Genomic DNA, 21,868 nt, shown 5'->3' on the forward strand with positions numbered 1-21,868 from the left:
TCTACACATGAGTGGCTCAACCTGGGCTGTTGGAGCCTGAGTGCAGTGAGGAGGGTCTCTGCATAGGAGGAAGACCTGTGGTCAGGTGGGAGCCCAGTTAGGCTGCGGAGGTCATCTGCCACAGAGGCAGCCTGGGGTAGAATGTCAGGCTAGGCAAGGTGATGAAGACGTCCGTCCACATAGGGGCCAACCCAGTGTAGTTTTAGAACCTGAGTAGGATGAGGAGGGCATATATGCAAGAGACAGTGATGGGGCTTTGACTGCATGCAGAGCGATTAATCAAATAAGTATATTAAGGATACTGTGAGCAGTGTTTTCTCACTATTGGAAAAGGGTATTACGTGCATGGAACGGGAGAAAGCAAGAATGAATCCTGAAGTGGTGAATTGAAGTAGGAAATATTGCTGTGTGTTCACTCACGGTTTTCAACAGATCTATATAGATATAGAAATAAATAGGGATGGAAGTAGCTCTGTCCACTGAGAGCATCAAGGAGCAGTAACAGCCCTATAGCAATAAATGCTTTGTGCCTAGATCTTGGATTCTAAATACTACTCTCCACTAAAAACAAACAACAACAACAAAACCCAGGGCCTCTTGGAGAAATAGCTGGTTCTAGGGCTGGGACCAAAGTACGAGATGTGCCTGGAACATCTTGTGCCAAAAAGCGGAGAACCTTCCTTACCAAGGAATGATAAGATCATATCAGAAGGACATTAGCTTGAAGGGACTCCCACTTGCCAAATCTGAGACAATCTGAGCATTAAGACAGTAGTAATGGATTATAAGACATTGAATGAAAAAAGGATATCATGAGTTTATACTGATAAAAGTAAGTAATAAGTCAGAATTCAGATGAGAAATGATATATTCACATGGTTTCAGATACTTTCCTCTGCACAAAATACTTATTAATTACAAGGGAAAAAGGATAACTTTGTAGTGGAGAAGCCTGGCAGACACCATCTTAGTTAAGTGATCAAAATGGACATCATCTGTAACAGGACAAATCAGGCATGTATTATCTGACAAGATGCAATGGGAAGAACACAATCACTTCTGTGATACTCCTATCAAAGATGTATAGCCTGAACCTAATCATAAGAACACATCAGAAAATAAAATTGAGAGACATTTTATAAAATAACTGGCCTGTAATCTTTACTGGCTTGTAATTATTGGGACCATAGGTGAAATTTAAATAGGATCTGAGGATTAGATGGAAATAACATTAATTTCCTGGTTTTGATGCTTCTGTTATAGTTCTTGCTAGGAAATATAGAATATATTTAATTTCATGCATGACCTATTGATGTGTTGCAGCCCACTGAAAACACTGTAGTGCTAGGCTTCCCTCCCAGCTTTCAAACACAGAATCCGTTCCTTTCCCACTTCCCACCACTAATGGTCCCAGAATTCTGAGGCCTCCTTGGATTTTCTCTTTTCCTGAAGTGGCCACATCCTCTGAGAAGCCACTTCTGGCTGTTCCCCTTCCTGTGGGAAACAAAGGGCCTATCAGCCTCCAATCCCAGCAGCCAACCTTGGCTCCCCTCCATATGACAGAGCAGAAAGCAGATGCCTCCATGGCAGGTTGGTGGTGGGCAGGGTCTTGAGTCCATTTGACCATTTTTGCCAGCTAGACAAAAATCCTTCCAGCCATTCCAGTGTGTCACTAAGCCATTGGCAGAGGTTCTAGCTTGCATGCACTAAGCTGTTTGGATTCATCATCTGATGGAAAATCATTATTACCTAGAATTTTATACTTAAAATATCATCCAAATGTGAGCATGAACTAAAGACATTTTCAGATATACAAAGACTCAAAGTTTTCCACCTAGAGATGTTCTTTTAAAGAATTTCTGGGAGAAGTACTCCAGAGAGAAGAAACGTGAATTCAACAGAAGTGAACTATTGGAGGGAATGATGACCAAGTTAACCCATAAAACATATTGTTACATCTAAATAAGGAGGGATTATTTTTCAAATAATCAATGTAATCTGGAACTAAAATCCAAGAGCTGAGATTCTCTTAGTTAATTGAGCTAAGGTTCTCTTTTCTCTTTTATAGAACAGAATATAGACTAACACCAGATATCAGAAAAATTAAAGTTTGAGTTAAACATTTAAAGATAATTAATAGAATAGTAGAAATGCTATATATCACTCCCATACCATTACAGCAAAAAATCAAATGGAACAAAAAAAATTTTGATTAATCCAATTCAAGGCAGAATAGGAGTGTGGGGGCTAAGTATGCTAAAAAAAATGCTGAATGATATGGTAAAAATAAGTCCAAGCATATCACTAATCTGGATATATATTAATGTATAAAATTAAAACATAAAAGTCATAGATTTCTAGATTTGGCAATAAATAAATTCAGCTATTTGCTCTTATAAAAGATAAAAGAAAGAAGCACGAAATAATTGAAGATAAAGGAATGGAAAAAAATTGCCATGCAAATGATAAAAGGAAAGCAGAAGTAGCAGAAATATCAGACATAAATAGAATCCAAGAGTATATCAACAGAATTCAAGGCAGAAAGCATTAAAACAGACCGAAAATGATATTTCATATTGTTTAAAACAAAGAAAACTACTAGATTTGTGTTTGATAATATTAAGGCTGTTTAAATACCTGGACCAATGTTTTCGTTGAAAGCAATTATAATGCTGAATAAATTGTTCTTTAAAGACTTCTTAAAATCATCATACAGCTAGTGAGGGTAAGAATTTATTGGACTCAAGTCTAAGTGAGAGCAGAAATCCAGAGAGATAGGGAGAACCCTAAGGCTGTTTTTGTCCCGAGGGCCTTTGCAGATTTGGGTGAAATTGAGCTTCAGTTTTGACAGCTTCAGTTTTGACAGAAGTCTAGCCCAGGGGATGCCCAGCGTGTGGAGACTAAAAGGAAAGCTGCCCTCCATAAAGTTGGGGCGCCAAAGGGTGACACTTTCAGTCCCCAGAGACTGCAAGGAGAGTTGCTTTAGAGCCAAGCAGAGCAGTGAAAAAGATCTCTGGAAAATCACAAATCAACTCTCAGGTGGCTTTGCAATCCAATTTCACATCGCTCAACAAGTCAAAATTTGGGACTTTGAGAAGAATAATAAAATTCACTAACCCCGGAAAAAATGATCAAGAAAAAAAGAGAAGGCACAAACAATTCCAGAAATAAAAAGGGTACATAGTTACAGATATTGTAGACATTAAAATGATAGTAAGAAGATATGATGAACAACTATAGGCCACTAAATTTGAAACTTTAGATAAAATGGACAAATTACTAGAAAAATATCACTTACTAAAACAGATTCAGGAAACAATAGGTTATCTGAGTAGTCATATTCCCATTAAAGAAATAGAAACAGTAGTAAAAAAACATCTTATTGTGAGGAAAATCCCAGGTCCGCATGGCTTCCCTATCGAGTTCTACTAATCTTTCAAGGAATAAATAATTCTAACTCTACATAAATGATTCCAGAATGTAGAAGAAGAGGGAACTCTTCTGAATGTGTTTCCTATATACCAGCAACAAGCATTTAAAGTATGAAATTTTAAATGTCTCTTTTATAATAACATCAATCCAGTACTAAAACCGACAGAAACAGCCTAAGAAGAAAAGAAAAGTATAGGTCAATCTTAATCATGAACATAGATGCAAAATCGTAAAATACTAGTGAACTGAATCCAGCAATGTGTATAAAAAAGATACTATATCATCACCAATTGAGTTTATTTCAGAAATAAGAGGTTGGCTTAACAATACACACTCAAATAATATAATCATTAACATTAACAAATTAAAGCAAAAAAATCTCACTATCATCTCAATAGATGCAGAAAAGTTTCGTAAAGGTCAACATTCTTCTGTTACTATGAAACTGAACACAACCCAAAAGTCTATAAGAGCTAGTGTTTTTTCTTACAGGAATGCTATGCGGCAATGGCAAAAAATTAACCACAACCACACACATCAACAAGCTAAACTATGGGCCGGCCTCGTGGCTTAGCGGTTAAGTGCGTGTGCTCCGCTGCTGGCGGCTCGGCCCGGATCCCGGGCGTGCACCGACGCACTGCTTCTCTGGCCATGCTGAGGCGGCGTCCCACATACAGCAACTGGAAGGATGTGCAGCTGTGACATACAGCTATCTACTGGGGCTTTGGGGGGAAAAAAAAATTATAAAAAAACAAAACACAAGCTAAACTATTGATCAAAAGAAAGCAAGTCAGAGAAGAAAACACTGCTATCCCATTTGTTAAAGTTCAAAACAGAAAAGAATTAAGTTCTATTGTGAACAATAGACCCATACAAAGGTGGTAAAACCATAAAGAAAAGCCAAGGAGATTAACTCTAAAGCCAGGAGACTGGTTACCTCGAGGGAAGAGGATGGATGATATGATTAGGGAGGGGCTTTGCAGTACCCACCATGTTCTAGTTCTTCACTGAGGGGGAATATCACAAAGGTTCACTGTCAACGTTACAAATATGAATATTTTGCAATACAATTTTTTAATCTACAAATGTACGATAGTCATTGACAGAGCTCTCATTTCCAATATATTATTAAGGAGAAAAGCAAGATGCAGAATAATATATAATATGCCATCTTTTCTAGTAAAAATGATGAGGAAAAGGATACAGTAATACTTCTTTGTGCACAAGCAAACTGTGGAAGAGTATAGAAAAAACTAACAATGATGAGCGCCTGTGAGAAGGGACAGGATTATAAGGAGATGGAGGTGCGGGGGGCCTTACCTCTCATCTTTCTACACTTTTTTATACATTTTGATTTTGAACAATTCATGTACTACCAGTACTAAAATAGTTTTTAAAGCCCTGTACATCTAGGCACCGTGGCCTAGTGGTTAAGTTCAGGGTGCTCCACTTCTGTGACCTAGGTTTACAGGTTCGGATCCTGGGTGCACACCTACACCGACTCATCAGCCATGCTGTGGTGGCGACCCACATATAAAATAGAGGAAGATTGGCACAGATGTTAGCTCAGGGCTAATATTCCTCAGCAAAAAAAAAAAAAAAAAGATAAAATCATCCTGGCAATTATAAACCATTTAGAAATGTATTGCAACTAGAGCATTACTTAGCAAAAACTGTGGTTTTAGACAAGCAATCTTTTTCTTTTTTAATTTGGTTATTTCTGTGAACTTCCTGGTCATATCCTTTGTCCATTTAAATAATTGTCAGAATTCTGTATATAATCTGGATAAAAAGTACATGCAACATTTTTTTCTCCCACTCTCTTTTCTTTTAAAAAAATTTTTTTTTTTTGATGAGGAAGTTTAGCCCTGAGCTAACATCTGTTGCCAATCCTCCTCTTTTTGCTGAGGAAGATTGGCCCTGGGGTAACATCCGTGCCCATCTTCCTCTACTTTATATGGGACGTCGCTACAGCATGGCTTGATAAACAGTGCATAGGTCCGCACCCGGGATCCGAGCCTGCAAACTCCAGGCCGCCGAAGCGGAGTGTGCAAACTTAACCACTACGCCACCAGGCTGGCCCCTCTTTTAACTTTTATTATAGTATTTGTTTTAACAGGAGTCTTAAAATATGTGAGAACAAATCTCTCCATTTTTTATGGCTTCTAGGTCTTGTCGTCTTGTATCTTGTTTAGGAAGGCATTCTCCACCCTATTATTAAAAATATAGTTTAAAAACCTTTAAAATATTTTAACTTATCTTCCCTAAATATTTAACTACTTATACCATCTATGTCTGATGTGATGGGGCAGGAGGTTCAATCTAATGTTATTTTCCCTTCAGTAGATAGCCAGTTATCTCACAGGATTTATTGAAAAAGCCACCCTTCTGTCACAGATTTTATGTTGCCTCTATTGTAAGCTTCATTTGCACAGATATGAGGATCTGTTCCTGCACCTCATTCTATTCCCCTGAACTATTTGTCTGTTTTTATCCCTTTAGTTTTATATTGCTTAATCTATTTGGATTATGTTTATGTAGCTTTATATATTTTTATATTTACATTTCCATATATTGTAGGGCAAATTCCCACTCAATAATCTTTTTCAGATTTTTTGGGCTGCGATTGAACATTTTCTCTTCCAGAAGAGAATCAGAATTCTTAAATTCCTATTTAAAAGTCCTGTTCAGATTTGCTTGGGATTGCATTAAATTTATAGATTAATTTGATTGTCCTGGATGACAATAGCATAGAAACTGTTTTTCCTGGGTTATGTAAGCACAAGATCTGTGTGACTTTCCATGCAGTTTCCTTTGTGAATTTTTGTTATTTGATTCTGAAGGGCGATTCCAAGGAGCCATCGCTCTGTCTGAATTGTCCACAAGGGGTCCTCAATATCCAACGTATGGATGGTGTTTAGACGGGGTTCTTCTCTCTGTCTTTGGATAGGCACTATAACTTCGAAGTGCCAAGCAGGCTTAGATGCCGAAGGCCTATTTAACTTGCAATATTTCCATGCAGAAATGCACTAATAATCCTAACCACCCTCTACTTAACCACCTTAGCACATTGAGATGCTCTACATTTAGTCTGCAAAATACACTGACCTGTTGCAAAACCCATCAAAATTCCGGAGCTGGTAGGCTACTCTCTAAAGCAGTCATATGCCCTTGGCTCCCACTGGTTGAGTCATACACCTGCCAAGAATCAGTTGTGTTTTTTTCCAAACCTGTATTTGCCAGTTGTACTTGTTATTGTAATTACATACAATCACCTTGTTGTCAGGTGGGAGTAGAAGTCCGGGTTCCCCACAGAGCCCCTGTCGACACCCTGGGAAGGGCAGGCTCCCCACTGGGCATCTGCTGACACACCCTGGCTGTGGGGGAGGGGTGCTCCCTACTAGTCTCCAGTGACACTGTGGGGGTGGGACTCTACTTTCTGACTCCATGCATTTGCCTATTCTGAACATTTCTTGTAAATGGAATCATAAAATATGTGATCCTTTGTGACTGGCTTCTTTCACATAGCATAATATTTCAAGGTTCGTCCATGTTGTAGCATGCATCAGTACTTCATTCTTTTTTATTGCTGAATTATATCCATTGTGTGGATATACCACATTTTGTTTATCCATTCATCAGTGAATGAACATTTGGGTTGTTTCTACTTTTTGGCTATAAATGAATAACGTTGCAATGAACATTCATGTATGAGTTTTTATGTGGATATATATTTCCTTTCCTCTTGGTTATATACCTAGGACTGGAATTGCTGGGTCATATGGTGACTCTATATGTAAACTTTTAAGCCATTACCAGACTGTTTTCCAAAGTGGCTGCAAATTTTACATTCCCATCAGCAATGTATGAGAGTTCCTATTTCTCCATAACCTTACCAATTCTTGTTATTGTTTGTCTTTTATATTCTAGTGGATATGAAGTGGTTCTCATTGTACAGTTTTTTTTTTATATTTTACTTTTATTTTTTTAGAGCGGTTTTAGGTTTGCAATAAATTGATTGGAAAGGACAGAGATTTCCCGTGTATCCCCTCTCCCTGAGCAGCAATTTCCCCTATTGTTTACATCTTGTATTAGTGGTACCTATGTTATCATTGATAAACGATATTGATACATTATTATTAACTAAAGTCCATAGTTTATAGGGTTTACTCTGTGTTGTACGTTCTATGGGTTTTGACAAATGAATAATGACATGTCTACCATTACTGTATTATACAGAATAGTTTCACTGCCCTAAAGATCCCCTGCGCTCCACCTATTCATTCCTCCCTCCCCACAAACTGCTGACAATCACTGATCTTTTTACTGTTGCCATAGTTTTGTCTTTTCTAGAACATCGTATAATTGGAATCCTACAGTATGTTGCCTTTTCAGATTGGCTTCTTTCACTTAGCAGTATGTTCTCAAATTTTCTCCTTGTCTTTTTGTGGCTTGTGTTCATTTCTTTTTATCGCTGAATAATATTCCAGTGTCTGGATGTACCACAGTTTATTTCTCCATCCACCTGCTGAAGGACATCTTGGTTGCTCCTAAGTTTTGGCAGTTATGAATAAAGCTGCTATAAACATCAATATGCAGGTCTTCCAAAGTGGCTGTACCATTTTGCATTCCCACCAGCGATGAACGAGAGTTCCTGTTGCTCCAACTCGTTGCCAGCATTTGGTGTTGTCAGTGTTTTTGGATTTGGGGCATTCAATAGGTATGTAATTTTGTTTTAATTTGCATTTCCCGGGGCTGGCCTGGTGGCGCAAGCAGTTAAGTGCGCACGCTCTGCTGCAGCGGCCCCGGGGTTCGAGGGTTCGGATCCCGGGTGTGCACCCACACACCGATTGTTGAGCCATGCTGTGGCAGCATCCCATATAAAGTAGAGGAAGATGGGCACGGATGTTAGCCCAGGGCCAATCTTCCTCAGCAAAAAAGAGGAGGATTGGCATCAGATGTTAGCTCAGGGCTGATCTTCCTCACACACACACAAAAAAATTGGCATTTCCGTGGTGACATATGTTGTGGAATGTTTTTTCATATGCTTATTTGCCATCTGTATATCTTCTTTGATAAGATGTTTGTTAAGGTCTTTGGCCCATTTTTTTAATCGCGTTATTTGTTCTCTTATTATTGAATGTTAAGAGTTCTTTGTGTGTTTTGGATGACAGTCCCTTATCAGATGTGTCTTTTGCAAATATTTTCTCTCAGAGCAATTCCATTTCTAGGACTTTATGTCACAGATTTACCCCACACAAGCACAAAGATGTATATGGAAGGATAATCATTATAGGTTTTTTTCCTAAAAAATAAGAAATTAGAAGGAAAACAAAATGTTTGTCACCGACTCTTGGTTGTGAGCAGCAGAAGTGACTCTGGCTGATGAACAGAAATTCATTTATTATAAATATAATTGTTGGGAAGGTTAGCGAATAGGCTCGATGCTAAACCTCAAGAGAGAAAACCATGAACCACATATAGAAATAACATGACGAGTAAAAGGCACAGAACTTTGTGCTGTGATCAAGAACTAGATGCCACAATTTGTACTGCTGCCCAGAACTTGACTGCGGCTGCACCTGTCACTCACACCAGTGCCACCAGTGTGTCTTCTGGATCAGAAATTCACTTTGTAATCCCTGTTGCCCCCAAAGCCAGAGGCTGTACTGCACCCTTGCCAGCAAAATGGACGTGCTGCCCAAAGCCCAGTGCCTCCTGGGGCCCACTTCTGATCTGGAGACTGGCACGGGTGCAACTGGTCAGTGGAGCTTCAGAGGAGACTGGAGAGTGAGTTTTTCCACAAACATAAGAAGTGTTCCAAAGGAACTGGCCAACCAGAGAACATGACAGATGTCCATTATAGTGTCTGTCAGTAGGAGATCGGCTAATATGTTATGGCACATCCATGCATTAAATACTGTGCAGCCCTTGAACAGAATAAGGTGGTTTTAAAAGTAATGATGTGGGAGGAACTCCAAGATACAGTTCATGTGTGTTATGTTCTACCATTTGTATTTGAAAAGGAGTTGTACATATTTATATATCTGTCCTTGTATACAAAAGTCTGGAAGGATACACAGAAACATAACAATGGTTACAATAGAGTAGAAGAAAAGGAGACTGGGATGGAAGGGAGACTTATTGGTCTGAATTCCATAGATGCCATGTGCATTTTTTTTAATAAAAATATTTGCCACACATAAAAATTATGGCTATTAAACATTTGATAAATTTTCTTTATTTTAGAATGTTTGGAAATAAAACCAACAAATGGTGGGTATAATCCACATTGTAATCAAATGTGACAGCACAGATGCCGTAGATGCTAACCTTATCTCAGGACCGCCAATCCCAACTTCTTCTGGGCTAAAGGTTGCCCGTTTCACACCCACAACTGTGAAACAATGTCTGTCTGTCCCAAAAAATTGGCCTGCCTGGCTGGCTCTTCCCCATGCAACCAGTACAGATCTCTGCAGCTATCAATGACATTGCAGGTACAGAAAACTGTTAATAACTATTCCATCATAGGAGGCAAGAATCACTGTCTCCCATACATCTTCCAAATTCCATGGGAAGGTTTTTATTTCTTGAAAGTGTGAGAACTTGAGAATTACCCATGTGATACTACTAGGCCAGTAGATCTTATAATAAAATAACTTTGTTTAGCTGGGTGGGATAAGATTCTTTAGCTGAGTTCTGGGTCTATCTATGAACCACAGCCATTTAACACCTGCTGAGTGAGATCCAAAATACTTTCAGCTGAATCATTTAGCAACATAAACAGAATACCCAACTAGGAGGCTTAAACAGTGAGGACATTCATTATTTTACATAACAAGAAGTCTGGAGAAGAGAATTCCAGAGCTGCCTAATTCAGAAGTTCAACACTGTCAGAGCTCTGGCTCAGTCTCTCTGACTTTCTCATGTCTTTTCCTCAGGTGACAAAATGACTGCTGCTGTTCCCAGCACCACATCTTCACAGAAGATTACTGAAGGCAGGAAGCATGAAGATCTTCCCACATTGCTCTCTCTCTCTGTGTTTTTAATCAAGGAGGAAAATCTTTCCCAGAAGCCCCCAGAAGATTTCTCCTCAGATGCAATGGTCGAACTGTGTTATATGCCCACCCCCAAACCAATCACTGGCAAGGGGGAAAGGGATTGCCACATTTGGCTTAACCAAGTACAGTTTATCCTCGGAACCTGGGGGATAGGGTTGCCTGTTAGTTGTTTGTCTGAAATTCAGTTTTAACTGAGTGTCCTATATTTTTATTTGCTAAATCTGGCAATCCTATGGGTGACCCCCATCTTTCCTGAGCCTGTTACCAGCCCATACTTAACAAAATCAGAGTTCTAGTAGCAAGAAGAGAGTAGTGCCTAAAAGTAGTAATCAACAGTCTGCCCCATTGCTTCATGAAATTTCCTATAGCTCAAGCAAGAAAGTCCTGGTTTGGCTCTCTGTTCCTCCTAGTTCAAGAGACAGCCGCATCTTCTTGTGTGGTGCCAGCTGCATCCCTGAGACACAATGGTGAAGGTCAGAGTAAATGGCCATTTTGGGCACCTGGTCACCAGGGCTGCTTTTAACTCCAGCAAAGTGGATATTGTTGCCGTCAATGACCCCTTCGTTGACCTCAGCTATATGCTTTCCATATTCCAGTATGAGTCCACCCATGGCAAGTTTAATGGCACAGTCAAGACTGAGAGCGGGAAGCTTGTCATCAATGGAAAGCCCATCTCCATTTTCTAGGAGCAAGATCCCACCAACATCAAATGGAGTGACGCTGGTGCTGAATATGTTGTGGAACCCACTGGTGTCTTCACTACTTTGTAGAAGGCTGGGGCTCACTTGAAGGGTGGAGTGAAAAGGGTCATCATCTTTGCCCTTTCTCTGATGCTCCCATGTTTGTGATGGACATGAACCATGAGAAGTATGATAACTTCCTCAAGATTGTCAGCAATGCCTCCTGCACCACCAACTGCTTAGACCCTTGGCCAAGGTCATCCATAACAACTTTGGCATTGTGGAGGGACCCATGACCGTAGTCCATGCCATCACTGCTACCCAGAAGACTGTGGATGGTCCCTCTGAGAAGCTGTGGCATGATGGCCAAGGGGCTGCCCAGGACATCATCCTTGCTTCTATTGGTGCTGCCAAGGCTGTGTGGACAAGGTCATCCCTGAGCTGAATGGGAAGCTCACTGGCATGGCATTCCATGTCCCCACCCCCAATGTGTCAGTCATGGATCTGACCTGCCACCGGGAGAAAACTGCTAAATATGATGACATCAAGAAGGTGGTGAGGCAGGCACTGGAGGGCCACCTAAAGGGTTTCCTGGGCTATACCGAGGACTAGGTTGTATCCTGCATCTTTAACAGTGACGCCTCTCTTCCACCTTCGATGCTGGGGCTGGCATTGCCCTCAATGACCACTTTGTCAAGCTCATTTCCTGGGACGACAATGAATTTGTCTACAGCCACAGGGTGGTGGACCTTATGGTCCACATGGCCTCTAAGGAGTAAGAGCCACTGGGCCACCAGCCCCAATGAAAGAACAAGAGGAAGAGAGAGGCCCTCAGCTGCAGAGGAGTCCTTGCCCCAACTTGATCCCCCGACACACGGAATCTCCTGTCATCCACACAGTTTCTACCCCAGACTCCCTGAAGAAGAGGAGGGACTTAGGGAGCCCTACCTTGTCATGTACCATCAATAAAGGCTACTCTACCCCTGCCAAAAAAGAAAATCCTGGTTTATGTGGCCCAGGGTTTTCACATAAGCACAATTGTGGCCAGTATCGTTTGTGTGTGTGTGTGTGTGTGTGTGTGTGTTGGAGGGTGGGGGGAGTGGGGTGGGCGGGGGGATATCCAAGATCATAGTTTTATAAGATTACAGAATAATAGCAAAAACTTCAGGGTCAGCTGGCAAAGATAAACAGTGACAGAACGGTTAAAAATAAGATGTGTGTAGGGCATGTTACAACCTGTAATTTACATTTGTGTCATCCGAAGTTTTAAAAGCCACCACCTACTGTTCTTTAGCTTTGCTGTGGCATCTAAAGAAGAAGAAATACCAGCCCAGCTTCTTCCTGAGACCCTGGAGTTTTCTTTGTGTGGAAGATCTGAGTATTACTGCCTTTTAAGAGACCACTTGGGATTGAAGATGAAGGTGCCATAAAAATGATGCGACAGAACAGGAATGTTTCCTGTGGGAGTCAGTGCCATTTCAACACTATTTTTACGCTTTTATGTAAGGGGATGATTATGATGTAAATAATGAAAAGGCATTCCGGGTCCTGATTATAAGTGTGATTACTGGAATGCTACTCATAGACATACACGGACCCACAATTCCTTTGCCAAGTTGCCAGCTTACCACTATCAGCAGGCTGCCCCAGCTCCCACAGCCCCCTGTAAAACCACTGGTTTGTCAGACCTCCGTGAACTCTGGCCCGCAGCTCAGGCAGCTGTTGGAATTTCTGGCTGTCAGACTGGAAACCGTGTGACAACCTTTTTAAAGTGTCTCCTCTGGGAAACAAAAATCCAACGGCTTGCATGGAGATATTTACTGGGATCATGTCTGGTAAACATCTATGTTTTCTGAGGTTGGCCAGAGATAAACTTCAAATATATGTATATTTCATGAGAAAATAATATCCATTTCCTAAACTATGTTTATGTCATAGACTTGATTAAAGGATAGCTTGTGTAAGTAAACATGAAAGATTGAATATGTATTTATCTGTTCCCTCCCCAATCCCCACTGTAACAACAGTAAAGAAATAAAAAGACCATAAATCCATGGGCTTAAAGAGAAGGGAGAAACGATGATAGGAGTCAAGAGATGTCAACACAATTTTGGAAAATAAAAGCAGATGGAGGAGTGAGAACTGATTTAGTAGAATGGAGAGGCTTAAACCTTAGGACGGGAGGGGTGCATGAGTAGAGGCAGGGAGTGGGGGGCACACCAATAAAGAGAAAGTCGAGGGCCCCATGGCTTAGCGATTAAGTGCGCGCGCTCCGCTACTGGCGGCCCGGGTTTGGATCCCGGGCGCGCACCGAGGCACTGCTTCTCCGGCCATGCTGAGGCCGCGTCCCACATACAGCAACTAGGAGGATGTGCAGCTATGACATACAACTATCCACTGGGGCTTTGGGGGAAAAATAAATAAATAAAATTATTAAAAAAAAAGAGTCGATTGGCCCAGCAGGACATGGGAATGGGTCAGAAAGTGAAGGAGCAGTGTATCTCTGGCAACTATCCCTATACTTTTGCCTTTTCCGGGATGTTACATAAATGGAATCATGCAGTATGTGGTCTTTCAAATCTGGCTTCTTTCATTTAGCATAACGAATTTGAGAGTCATCTGTGTTGTAGTATCAATACTTTTTTTCCTTTTAATTGCCAATTAGTGTTCCATTTTATAGATATGCCACAATTTGTTGGATTGTTTCCAGGTTTTGGTGATTACAATCAAAGCTACTGTAAACATTTGTATAGTGGTTTTTCAGTTTTTCTGTGAACATATGTTTTTATTTCACTTGGGTAAATACTTAGGAGTGAAATTCCTGGGTTGTGTGGTATGTGTATGTCTAATAAGTCTATAAGAAATTTCCAAACTCTTTTCTGGAGTGGCTGTGCTGTTTTGCACTCTTATCAGCAATATATGAGAGTTCTGATTCCTCCACATTCTTGGCAGCACTTAGTATTGTCGTTTTTGTTCTATTTATTTTTTAAAATTTTAGCCATTCTAGCAGACATGTGGTGGTATCTTACTGTGTTTTTTGTTTTGCTTTTTTTTTAAATTTCTTTTTAATTTTTTTTTTGTGTGTGTGAGGAAGATGAGCCCCGGCTAACGTCTGTGCCCATCTTCCTCAATTTTGTATGTGGGATACCGCCACGACATGGCTTGATGAGTGGTACGTAGGTCCGCGCCCGGGATCCGAACCTGTGAACACCAGGCCGCTGAAGGAGTGCGTGAACTTAACCACTACGCCACTGGGCTGGCCCCCGTACTGTGTTTTTTTTAAGTATACAATTCAGTGTTTTTTGGTATATCCACAAAGTTGTGCAACCATCACCACTATCTAATTGCAGGACATTTCCATCACCTCCCTGCTATGGATTGCCCCCAAAATTCATATGTTGAAGCTCTAACCTCCATTGTACAGGTATTTGGAGATGGGGCCTTTGGGAGGTAATTAGAGATAGATAAGGTTGTGAGAGTGGGGCCTTCATGATGGGGTTAGTGCCCTTATAAAAAGAGGAACTGATACATAGATCTCTCTCTCCACATGCACACACCAAGGAAAGGCCACAAGAACACACAGCAAGATGGCGGCCATCTACATACCTTGTTGGCACCTTGATCTTAGACTTTCCAGCCTCCAGTAGTGTGAGAAATAAATTTCTGTTGTTTAAGCCATCCAGTCAATGGTATTTTATTATGACAGCTGCAGCCGACTAAGACACCCCACAAAAGAAGCCCTGTGCCTCCCAAACCCCACTACCCTCATCCCCTGACAACAACTAATCTACAGTACTTTTTGTCTCGATGGATTTGCCTATTCTGGACAATCATATAAATGGATCATATCATACAATATGTGGCCTTTTGTGTCTGGCTTCTTTCACTTAGCATAATATTTTCAAGGTTCATCCATGTTGTAGCATGCATCAATAGTTCATTCCTTTTTATGGCTGCGTGATAGTCCATTGTATGGATACAATGGAATACATTTTGCTTATCCATTCATCACTTGAATATTTATATTTTTTCCACTTTTTGGCTATTATAAATAATGCTGCTATGAATATTCATGTACAAATTTTTGTGTGAACATATGTTTTCAGTTCTCTTGGGTATATATCTAGGAGAAGAATTGCTGGATCTTACAGTAACTCTGTATTTAACTTTTTAAGGAACTGCCAAACTGTTTTCCATAGCAGCAGTGCCATTTTACATTCCCATCAGCAGTGTATTGGAGTTCCAATTTCTCCACATCGTCGCCAACACTTGTTATTGTCTGTATTTTTGATTATAGCCATCTTGGTGGGTGTGAAGTGGTATATCATTGTGGTTTTGGTTTGCAATTTCCTAACATCTCATGATGATGAGCATTTTTTCATGTACTTATTTGCTGCCCATATGCCTTCTTCGGTGAAATGTTATTCAAATCTTTGCCCATTTTTTTTATTGGTTTGCTTTCTTTCCATTGAGTTTTGAGAGTTCTTTATGTACTCTGGATACAAGTCCTTTGTCTGATATGTGATTTGCAAATATTTTCTTCCCATCTGTTGGGGAAGGTCATCAAGAAGACATGACCACCAGTTGACCTGCAAGCTGGACCTGGGCAATCGGGAGGCTCTCCACCCCCTCCCCTGTCTTTGGAATTTACATTCTGCTTGCCTTCCCCACTTCCAGAAGCTACTCCAAGGATACAGCCTTGAGATAGACATGTGGTGTTGAGGCTATCTGGACTGGGTACGTGACCAAACCCAGTTAAAGACTCTATATAAACTTTTAAGATTCTAGCTGGTAGGTATGAAAACTTCTAGTCTTGCAGCCATCCAAGACAAACCTCGTAAGTTCCTTTGCTTATTAAACCTGTCACCTACCAATCTGAGTGGTCTGCCCTTTTCTTTGGTCTCTCCCTGCCCTCTGCGTACAGAGGCCAGTTTCAGATTACACCTGGGAAGTTCCTCCTGGGGAGGTCATGTGGCAACGCTATCTGTGAATTGTCTTTTTATTCTTTTAAGAGTATCCTTCACAGAGTAAAAGTTTTAAATTTTGATGAAATCCAATTTGTCGATTTTTTCTTTTATAGATTGTGCTTTTAGTGTCATTTCTTAGAACTCCTGTTTACAAAGATTTCCTCCTATGATTTCTTTTAAAGTTTGTATAGTTTTAGATTTTACATTTAAATTTGTGATCCATTTTGAGTTGAATTTGTATAAGGTGTGAAGTATGGGTGGAGGTTCACTTTTTTGCAAATAGATGTCCAGTTATTCCACCACCATTTTTTGAAAAGACCATCATTTCTCCATTGAATTGCCTTTGCACTTTTGTCAAAAATCAATTGTGTGGGTCTATTTCTGGACCCTCGGTTCTGTTCCATTGGCTTGTGTGTGTGTCCTTTAACCTAATGCCACACTGGTTCTGGTTTTGATATTAGGGTAATTGCAATGGACTGAATGTTTGTGTCCCCCAAAGTTCATATGTTGAAATCTTAACTCCTAATGTGATGGTCTTAGGACATAAGGCCTTTGGGAGGTAATTAGGTCATGAGGATGAAGCCTTCATGAATGAGATTAGTGCCTTTTAAAAGGGACCCCACAGAAACGCTTGCACTCTTTCCACCATGTGAGGATAGATACAATGAGAAGACAGCAGTCAGCAACCCAGAAGAGGGCCTTCACCAGAACCCGACCATGCTGACATCCTGATCTCACACTTCCAGCCCCCAGAACTGTGATAAATAAATTTCTGTTGTTATAAGCCACCCAGTCTATGGTACTTTGTTATAGCAGCCTGAACTGATTAAGACAGATACATTGGTCTCACGAGTGGCTTGGAATGTATTCCCTTCTCTTCTTTTTTCTGGAAGAGGTTATGTAGAATTGATATTATTTCTTTTTTTTAATTTATTATTTATTTATTTATTTTTTTTTGGTGAGAAAGATCAGCCCTGAGCTAACATCTATGCCAATCCTCCTCCTTTTTTTTTCTCCCTTTTTCTCCCCAAAGCCCCAGTAGATAGTTGTATGTCATAGTTGCACATCCTTCTAGTTGCTGTATGTGGGACGCGGCTTCAGCGTGGGTGGACAAGCAGTGCGTTGGTGCGCGCCGGGGATCCGAACCCAGGCTGCCAGTAGCGAAGCACGCGCACTTAACCGCTAAACCACGGGGCCAGCCCTGATATTATTTCTTACGTAAATATTTGGTAGAATTTTCCAGTTAAACCATCTGGGCCTGGAGTTTTCTTTGTTGGAAGGCTTTTCGCAATGAATTCAATTTCTTTGATAGATGTGGGACACTTCAGCTTATCTATTTCTTCTTGAATAAGTTTTGGTAATTTATATTTAAGGAATCAGTCCATTTCATCTAAATTGTTAAATTAATGGGTATAGAGGGTTTTTTGGTAGTATACTCTTAGATTCTTAATGTCTGTAGGGCGTGTAGTGATAGTTCCCCTTTTATTTCCTATATTGATAATTTGGTGTCTTATCCTTTTCTTGGTGAGACTGGCTAGAGGCTTATCAGATTTATGATTCTTCTCAAAGAATTAGCTTTTATTTTTGTTGATTTTTCTCTATTGTTTCCTTGTTTTCAATTGTATTGATTTCTGCTCTTATCTTTATTTCCTTCTTTTTGTGTGCTTTCAGTTGAATTTGCTCTTATTTTTCTAGTTTCTTAAGACAGGAGCTTAGATGATTGATTTTGTACCTCCTTTTCTAATAAAAGCTTTTCATGCTATAAATTTCCCTCTAAGCGTGGCTTTGTCTGCATTTCACAAATTTTGATATGCTGTATTTTCATTTTAATTTAGCTCAAATATTTTTTCTAATTTTACTGAAGACTTCTTCCTTGACCTATGAGTTATTTAAAAGTGTGTTGTTTAATATCCAAATATTTGGGAATTACCCAGATATCTTTCTGTTATTGATTTTTTATTTAATTCTGTTATGATCATAGAACATACTTTATACGATTTCAGTTTTTAAAAATTTATTAAGGTTTATTTTATGGCCCAGAATATGGTCCACCTTATTGGATGTGAATGTTTTATGTGTACTTGAAAAGAAAGTTTTTCCTGCTATTGTTAGGTAGATTGTTCTATAAATGTCAATTTGGTCAAGTTGGTTAAAGTGTTGTTCAGAGTTTCTATGTGCTTACTGATTTTCTGTCTATTTGTTCTATCAGTTACACAGGGAGGAGTATGGTAGTCTCCAACTATAATTGTGGATTTGTTTGTTTCTCCTTTTGGTTCTATCAGTTATCAATTCATGTGTTTTAAAACTTGTTATTAGGTGCAAACACATCTAGGATTGTTATGTCTTCCTTGAAATTTTTTGTTGTTGTTGTTGAGGAAGATTAGCCCTGAGTTAACATCTGTTGCCAATCCTCCTCTTTTTCTGAGGAAGATTGTCCCTGAGCTAACATCTGTGCCTATCTTCCTCTACTTTATATGTGGGACGCCTGCCACAGCATGGCTTGGTAAATGGTGCGTATGTCCACTCCCGGGATCTGAACCTGTGAACCCCAGTCCGCCGAAGTGGAGTGTGTGAACTTAACCACTACGCCACCAGGTTGGTCCCCCATCTTAACCATTTTTAAGTATGCACTTTAGTGGTATTAAATACATTCATATTGTTGCACAACCATCACTACCCTCCATCTCCAGAACTCTTTTCATCTTGCAAAACTGAAACTCTATACTCATTAATCAATAATCCCCATTCTCCTCTCCTTTCAGCCCTGGCAACTGCCATTCTATTTTCTGTTTCTATGATCTTGACTACCCCAAGTATCTCATATAAGTAGAATCTTGTGGTATTTGTCTTTTTCTGACTGGCTTATTTCATTAAACTTAATGTCCTCAAGGTTCATCCATGTTATAGCATTTTGCAGAATTTCCTTCCTTTCTAAGGCTGAATAATATTTCATTGTATGTATATACCATATTTTGCTTATCCATTCATCTGTTGATGGACACTTGGGTTACTTCCACATTTTGGCTTTTGTGAATAATGCTGCAATGATCATGGGTGTACAAATATCTCTCTGAGACCTTGCTTTCAATTCTTTTGGGTATGTATCCAGAAATGAAATTGCTGGATCATATGGTAATTCTATTTTCAAGCTTTGAAGAACCATCATACTGTTTTCCATAGTGGCTGCACCATTTTATATTCCTCCTTGCAGTGCATAAGGGTTTCAATTTCTCCACATCCTCACCAACACTTGTTATTTTTAGATTTTTTTTAATAGTAGCCATCCTAATGGGTGTGACTGTAGTTTTGATTTGCATTTCCCTAATGATTAGTGCTATTGAGCATCTTTTCATGTTCTTATTGGCCATTTGTATACATTCTTTGAAGAAATGGCTATTCAAATCCTTTGCCCATTTTTGAATCAGGTTGTTTGCTTTTCCAGCTTTCTTTCTTTTTTTTTCATGAGGAGATCAGCCCTGTGCTAACATCTGCCAATGCTCCTCTTTTTTTTTTATGTACTTTTTTTAAAAAATTTAATTTATTTATTTATTTTTCCCCCCAAAGCCCCAGTAGATAGTTGCATGTCATAGCTGCACATCCTTCCAGTTGCTGTATGTGGGACGCGGCCTCAGCATGGCCGGAGAAGTGGTGCTTTGGTGCACACCCGGGATCCGAACCCAGGCCGCCAGCAGCGGGGTGCGCACACTTAACCACTAAGCCACCGGGCCGGCCCTCCTCTTTTTTTTTTTTTTTTGCTGAGAAAGACTGGCCCTGGGCTAACATCTGTGCCCATCTTCCTCCACTTTATATGGGACACTGCCACAGCACGGCTTGCCAAGCAGTGCGTCGGTGCGCGCCCAGGATCCGAACCAGTGAACCCTGGGCCACCACAGCTGAGCATGCACACTTAACCGCTTGTGCCACCGGGCTGGCCCTTTTCCAGCTTTCTTTTGATTAGTGTTTGCATGGTATATCTTTTTCCATCCTTTTACTTTTTTTTTTTTTTTTGTGAGGAAGATCAGCCCTGAGCTAACATCTGTGCTAATCCTCCTCTTTTTTTGCTGAGGAAGACCGGCTCTGAGCTAACATCTATTGCCAATCGTCCTCCTTTTTCCCCCCAAAGCCCCAGTAGGTAGTTGTATGTCATAGTTGCACATCCTTCTAGTTGCTGTATGTGGGATGCAGCCTCAGCATGGCCAGAGAAGCCGTGTGTCGGTGCGCGCCCGAGATCTGAACCCTGGCCGCCAGCAGCAGAGCACGTGCACTTAACCGCTAAGCCACCAGGCTGGCCCCCATCCTTTTACTTTTAATCTATGTATATTTAAAATGGGTTTCTTCTAGATAGCATATAGTTCGGTTTTTTTAAAAAAAAATCTAAACTAGCAATCTATGTCTTTTAATTAGTATGTTTAGATGAGTTTACATTTAATGTGTTTATTAGGCTTAACATGATTATTTTTCTACTTTTCTTCTGTTTTCTGCGCCTCTTTTATCCCTTTCTTGGCTTCCTTTTTTATTATTTGATTTTTTTTGTATTCCATTTTAACTTATTTTTTGGCTTTTTGGCTATATCTCTTTGTATTATTATTTCTGGTGGTTGCCCTAAGGATTATAATTATATAATATATAATTATTTTATCTAATTTTTTGCAGTTTGCTGAGAGCTAATATTCAAGTAAAATATAGAAGCCATACCACCATATGTCTTTTTATCTTCCCTTTATGTTGTGGCTGGCGTATGTAATTCATCTTCACACTCTGAAATCCCCCCAGCAACATTATACATTTTGCTTTCAACAGTCCTACATATTTTAAAGAACTTAAGAGGAGAAAAATAGTCTGTTATATTTACTCACATGTTTACAATTTCTGTTACTTTCCATTATTCCTGAAGTTCCAACTTTCCCTCTGGTATCAATTCCCTTCCTTTAGGCCCTCTTTTAGAGAAATTCTGCTCTTGATGAACTCTCTTCGTTGCTTTTTTTTTTTCAATTTCTTTTTCTTCTATTATTATTCTTTTTTTTATTTTGCCTTTATTTCTTATTTATTTATTTATTTTATTTATTTTATTTTTAAAAAAATTTATTTATTTATTCCCCCAAAGCCCCAGTAGATAGTGGTATGTCATAGCTGCACATCCTTCTAGTTGCTGTATGTGGGACGTGGCCTCAGCATGGCTGGAGAAGCAGTGCGTCGGTGCACGCCCGGGATCCGAACCCAGGCCGCCAGCAGTGGAGCGCGCTCACTTAACCACTAAGCCACGGGGCTGGCCTCATTTTTGCCTTTATTTCTGAAGGATATTTTTGCTGGAATAGAATTCTGGGTTAACAGCTTTTCTACTGTCTTTTAACCTCCATGGTTTCTGATGAGAAATCTGCAGTAATTTGATTTTTTGTTCTTGTATATGTAATGTGCCCTTTTCTCTGGCTCCTTTCAAGATATTTTTCTTTGTCTTTGGTTTACAACAGTTTGGTTATGATGTGTCCAGGAATAGTTTTCTTTGAGTTTGCCTGTTTGGGGTTCACTGAGCTTCATTTTGAATCTGTAAATTTATGTCTTTCACCAGGTTTGGCAAGTTTGCAGACATTATTTCTTCAAATAATTTTTCTGCACCAATCTCTTTCTCTTTTCTTTCAGGAACTCCGATGACATAAATTTTAGATCCTTTGATATTGTCCCACACGTATCGGAGGCTCTGCTCATCTTATTCCATTTTTTATTGATCTTT

General features: G+C 39.9%; 1 pseudogene; it reads left to right on the top strand.

Moving 5' to 3' along the window:
• The first annotated feature begins 10,942 nt into the window (after positions 1–10,942).
• LOC131411693 (glyceraldehyde-3-phosphate dehydrogenase-like) lies at positions 10,943–11,984 on the top strand (annotated as a pseudogene).
• The last annotated feature ends 9,884 nt before the right edge of the window (positions 11,985–21,868 follow it).

Source organism: Diceros bicornis, chromosome 12 (genome assembly GCF_020826845.1).
Source record: "Diceros bicornis minor isolate mBicDic1 chromosome 12, mDicBic1.mat.cur, whole genome shotgun sequence".
NCBI classification, from domain to species: domain Eukaryota; kingdom Metazoa; phylum Chordata; class Mammalia; order Perissodactyla; family Rhinocerotidae; genus Diceros; species Diceros bicornis.